Source organism: Carassius gibelio, chromosome B22 (genome assembly GCF_023724105.1).
Source record: "Carassius gibelio isolate Cgi1373 ecotype wild population from Czech Republic chromosome B22, carGib1.2-hapl.c, whole genome shotgun sequence".
NCBI classification, from domain to species: domain Eukaryota; kingdom Metazoa; phylum Chordata; class Actinopteri; order Cypriniformes; family Cyprinidae; genus Carassius; species Carassius gibelio.
In genome coordinates this window covers 43942598-43947597 of record NC_068417.1, presented here as the reverse complement: position 1 = coordinate 43947597, position 5000 = coordinate 43942598, and the positions used below count along the sequence as shown (strand labels likewise).

General features: G+C 38.9%; 7 non-coding genes and 2 pseudogenes across 7 annotated transcripts; all 9 read right to left on the bottom strand.

The window, feature by feature from the left end:
• Positions 1-274: 274 nt before the first annotated feature.
• Positions 275-393, bottom strand: LOC128001489 (5S ribosomal RNA). Its single transcript, XR_008174257.1, has one exon. It is a non-coding gene; the product is annotated as a 5S ribosomal RNA (ribosomal RNA).
• Positions 394-856: 463 nt separating this feature from the next.
• LOC128001488 (5S ribosomal RNA) lies at positions 857-975 on the bottom strand. Its single transcript, XR_008174256.1, has one exon. It is a non-coding gene; the product is annotated as a 5S ribosomal RNA (ribosomal RNA).
• Positions 976-1474: 499 nt separating this feature from the next.
• On the bottom strand, positions 1475-1593 carry LOC128001487 (5S ribosomal RNA). The gene has a single exon (XR_008174255.1). It is a non-coding gene; the product is annotated as a 5S ribosomal RNA (ribosomal RNA).
• Positions 1594-1957: 364 nt separating this feature from the next.
• Positions 1958-2076, bottom strand: LOC128000480 (5S ribosomal RNA). Its single transcript, XR_008173262.1, has one exon. It is a non-coding gene; the product is annotated as a 5S ribosomal RNA (ribosomal RNA).
• A 364-nt stretch (positions 2077-2440) lies between these two features.
• LOC128006785 (uncharacterized) lies at positions 2441-2559 on the bottom strand (annotated as a pseudogene).
• Positions 2560-3067: 508 nt separating this feature from the next.
• LOC127998639 (5S ribosomal RNA) lies at positions 3068-3186 on the bottom strand. The gene has a single exon (XR_008171472.1). It is a non-coding gene; the product is annotated as a 5S ribosomal RNA (ribosomal RNA).
• Positions 3187-3814: 628 nt separating this feature from the next.
• LOC128006746 (uncharacterized) lies at positions 3815-3933 on the bottom strand (annotated as a pseudogene).
• A 327-nt stretch (positions 3934-4260) lies between these two features.
• On the bottom strand, positions 4261-4379 carry LOC127997581 (5S ribosomal RNA). The gene has a single exon (XR_008170447.1). It is a non-coding gene; the product is annotated as a 5S ribosomal RNA (ribosomal RNA).
• Positions 4380-4744: 365 nt separating this feature from the next.
• LOC128007931 (5S ribosomal RNA) lies at positions 4745-4863 on the bottom strand. Its single transcript, XR_008179674.1, has one exon. It is a non-coding gene; the product is annotated as a 5S ribosomal RNA (ribosomal RNA).
• Between the last annotated feature and the right edge of the window lie 137 nt (positions 4864-5000).

Genomic DNA, 5000 nt, shown 5'->3' with positions numbered 1-5000 from the left:
AAGATTAAAGCACCTGGTATTCCCAGGCAGTCTCCCATCCATGTACTAACCAGGCCCAAACCTGCAAATATTCAGAGATCGGCATTGACTCTATTTTTTGGCAAAATTATTATATACTAAGTGAAAAATGTCCAAAAAGCTTACAGAACCTGGTATTCCCAGGCAGTCTCCCATCCATGTACTAACCAGGCCCAAACCTGCTAATATTCAGAGATCGGCATTGACTCTATTTTTTTGGCAAAATTATTATATACTAAGTGAAAAATTTCCAAAAAGCTTACAGCACCTGGTATTCCCAGGCGGTCTCCCATCCAAGTACTAACCAGGCCCAAACCTGCTTAGCTTCCGAGATCAGACGAGATCGGACATAGCCAGGATGGTATGGCCGTAAGCGAAGTCTGCTGCAAAGAGAGGGCTATTTAAAGACCAGCCAATCTTATCGCCAGTACTTTATATAAGTAGGAATGAAAACCAAAAAGCTTAAAGCACCTGGTATTATATATATATATATATATATATTTTTTTTTTTTTTTTTTTTTTTTTTAATGAAAGATTATTATATAATTCGTGAAATTTTCCAAAAAGATTAAAGCACCTGGTATTCCCAGGCAGTCTCCCATCCATGTACTAACCAGGCCCAAACCTGCAAATATTCAGAGATCGGCATTGACTCTATTTTTTGGCAAAATTATTATATACTAAGTGAAAAATGTCCAAAAAGCTTACAGAACCTGGTATTCCCAGGCAGTCTCCCATCCATGTACTAACCAGGCCCAAACCTGCTAATATTCAGAGATCGGCATTGACTCTATTTTTTTGGCAAAATTATTATATACTAAGTGAAAAATTTCCAAAAAGCTTACAGCACCTGGTATTCCCAGGCGGTCTCCCATCCAAGTACTAACCAGGCCCAAACCTGCTTAGCTTCCGAGATCAGACGAGATCGGACATAGCCAGGATGGTATGGCCGTAAGCGAAGTCTGCTGCAAAGAGAGGGCTATTTAAAGACCAGCCAATCTTATCGCCAGTACTTTATATAAGTAGGAATGAAAACCAAAAAGCTTAAAGCACCTGGTATTATATATATATATATATATATATATATATATATATATATATATATATATATATATATATTTTTTTTTTTTTTTTTTTTTTTTTTAATGAAAGATTATTATATAATTCGTGAAATTTTCCAAAAAGATTAAAGCACCTGGTATTCCGAGGCAGTCTCCCATCCATGTACTAACCAGGCCCAAACCTGCAAATATTCAGAGATCGGGCATTGACTCTATTTTTTGGCAAAATTATTAGATAGTAAGTGAAAAATGTCCAAAAAGCTTACAGCACCTGGTATTCCCAGGCAGTCTCCCATCCATGTACTAACCAGGCCCAAACCTGCTAATATTCAGAGATCGGCATTGACTCTATTTTTTGGCAAAATTATTATATACTAAGTGAAAAATTTCCAAAAAGCTTACAGCACCTGGTATTCCCAGGCGGTCTCCCATCCAAGTACTAACCAGGCCCAAACCTGCTTAGCTTCCGAGATCAGACGAGATCGGACATAGCCAGGATGGTATGGCCGTAAGCGAAGTCTGCTGCAAAGAGAGGGCTATTTAAAGACCAGCCAATCTTATCGCCAGTACATTATATAAGTAGGAATGAAAACCCAAAAGCTTAAAGCACCTGGTATTCCTAGGCAGTCTCTCATAAAAGTACTAACCAGACCTAAACCTGTTAAGATTCAGAGATCGGGCATTGACTCTTTTTTTTTTTTTTAATGAAAGATTATTATATAATTCGTGAAATTTTCCATAAAGATTAAATCACCTGGTATTCCCAGGCAGTCTCCCATCCATGTACTAACCAGGCCCAAACCTGCTAATATTCAGAGATCGGCATTGACTCTATCTTTTGGCAAAATTATTATATACTAAGTGAAAAATTTCCAAAAAGCTTACAGCACCGGGTATTCCCAGGCGGTCTCCCATCCAAGTACTAACCAGGCCCAAACCTGCTTAGCTTCCGAGATCAGACGAGATCGGTCATAGCCAGGTTGGTATGGCTGTAAGCGAAGTCTGCTGCAAAGAGAGGGCTATTTAAAGAACAGCCAATCTTATCGCCAGTACATTATATAAGTAGGAAAGAAAACCCAAAAGCTTAAAGCACCTGGTATTCCTAGGCAGTCTCTCATAAAAGTACTAACCAGACCTAAACCTGTTAAGATTCAGAGATCGGGCATTGACTCTTTTTTTTTTTTTAATGAAAGATTATTATATAATTCGTGAAATTTTCCAAAAAGATTAAAGCACCTGGTATTCCCAGGCAGTCTCCCATCCATGTACTAACCAGGCCCAAACCTGCAAATATTCAGAGATCGGGCATTGACTCTATTTTTTGGCAAAATTATTATATACTAAGTGAAAAATGTCCAAAAAGGTTACAGCACCTGGTATTCCCAGGCGGTCTGCCATCCAAGTACTAACCAGGCACAAACCTGCTTAGCTTCTGAGATCAGACGAGATCGGGCATAGCCAGGTTGGTATGGCCGCAAGCGAAGTCTGCTGCAAAGAGAGGGCTATTTAAAGACCAGCCATTCTTATCGCCAGTACATTATATAAGTAGGAAAGAAAGCCCAAAAGCTTAAAGCACCTGGTATTCCTAGGCAGTCTCTCATCAAAGTACTAACCAGACCTAAACCTGCTAAGATTCAGAGATCAGGCATTGACTCTTTTTTTTTTTTTTTTTTTTTTAATGAAAGATTATTAAATAATTCGTGAAATTTTCCAAAAAGATTAAAGCACCTGGTATTCCCAGGCAGTCTCCCATCCATGTACTAACCAGGCCCAAACCTGCAAATATTCAGAGATCGGCATTGACTCTATTTTTTGGCAAAATTATTGTATACTAAGTGAAAAATGTCCAAAAAGCTTACAGCACCTGGTATTCCCAGGCAGTCTCCCATCCATGTACTAACCAGGCCCAAACCTGCTAATATTCAGAGATCGGCATTGACTCTATCTTTTGGCAAAATTATTATATACTAAGTGAAAAATTTCCAAAAAGCTTACAGCACCTGGTATTCCCAGGCGGTCTCCCATCCAAGTACTAACCAGGCCCAAACCTGCTTAGCTTCCGAGATCAGACGAGATCGGTCATAGCCAGGTTGGTATGGCCGTAAGCGAAGTCTGCTGCAAAGAGAGGGCTATTTAAAGAACAGCCAATCTTATCACCAGTACATTATATAAGTAGGAAAGAAAACCCAAAAGCTTAAAGCACCTGGTATTCCTAGGCAGTCTCTCATAAAAGTACTAACCAGACCTAAACCTGTTAAGATTCAGAGATCGGGCATTGACTCTTTTTTTTTTTTAATGAAAGATTATTATATAATTCGTGAAATTTTCCAAAAAGATTAAAGCACCTGGTATTCCCAGGCAGTCTCCCATCCATGTACTAACCAGGTGCAAACCTGCTAATATTCAGAGATCGGGCATTGACTTTTTTTGGGCAAAATTATTATATACTAAGTGAAAAATGTCCAAAAAGCTTACAGCACCTGGTATTCAATCAATCAATCAATCACATTTATTTATATAGTGCTTTAAACAAAATACATTGCGTCAAAGCACTGAACAACATTCATTAGGAAAACAGTGTCTCAATAATGCAAAATTATAATTCAAGGCAGTATATTCCCAGGCAGTCTCCCATCCATGTACTAAACAGGCCCAAACCTGCTAATATTCAGAGATCAGGCACTGACTCTATTTTTTGGCAAAATTATTATATACTTAGTGAAAAATGTCCAAAAAGCTTACAGCACCTGGTATTCCCAGGCGGTCTCCCATCCAAGTACTAACCAGGCCCAAAACTTCTTAGCTTCCGAGATCAGACGAGATCGGACATAGCCAGGTTGGTATGGAAGTAAGCGAAGTCTGCTGCAAAGAGAGGGCTATTTAAAGACAAGCCAATCTTATCGCCAGTACATTATATAAGTAGGAATGAAAACCCAAAAGCTTAAAGCACCTGGTATTATATATATATATATATATATTTTTTATTTTATTTTTTTATTTTTTTTTAATGAAAGATTATTATATAATTCGTGAAATTTTCCAAAAAGATTAAAGCACCTGGTATTCCCAGGCAGTCTCCCATCCATGTACTAACCAGGCCCAAACCTGCTACTATTCAGAGATCGGCATTGACTCTATCTTTTGGCAAAATTATTATATACTAAGTGAAAAATTTCCAAAAAGCTTACAGCACCTGGTATTCCCAGGCGGTCTCCCATCCAAGTACTAACCAGGCCCAAACCTGCTTAGCTTCCGAGATCAGACGAGATCGGGCATAGCCAGGTTGGTATGGCCGTAAGCGAAGTCTGCTGCAAAGAGAGGGCTATTTAAAGACCAGCCAATCTTATCGCCAGTACATTATATAAGTAGGAAAGAAAGCCCAAAAGCTTAAAGCACCTGGTATTCCTAGGCAGTCTCTCATAAAAGTACTAACCAGACCTAAACCTGTTAAGATTCAGAGATCGGGCATTGACTCTTTTTTTTTTTTTTAATGAAAGATTATTATATAATTCGTGAAATTTTCCAAAAAGATTAAAGCACCTGGTATTCCCAGGCAGTCTCCCATCCATGTACTAAGCAGGCCCAAACCTGCTAATATTCAGAGATCAGGCATTGACTCTATTTTTTGGCAAAATTATTATATACTAAGTGAAAAATGTCCAAAAAGCTTACAGCACCTGGTATTCCCAGGCGGTCTCCCATCCAAGTACTAACCAGGCCCAAACCTGCTTAACTTCCGAGATCAGACGAGATCGGGCATAGCCAGGTTGGTATGGCCGTAAGCGAAGTCTGCTGCAAAGAGAGGGCTATTTAAAGACCAGCCAATCTTATCGCCAGTACATTATATAAGTAGGAAAGAAAGCCCAAAAGCTTAAAGCACCTGGTATTCCTAGGCAGTCTCTTATAAAAGTACTAACCAGA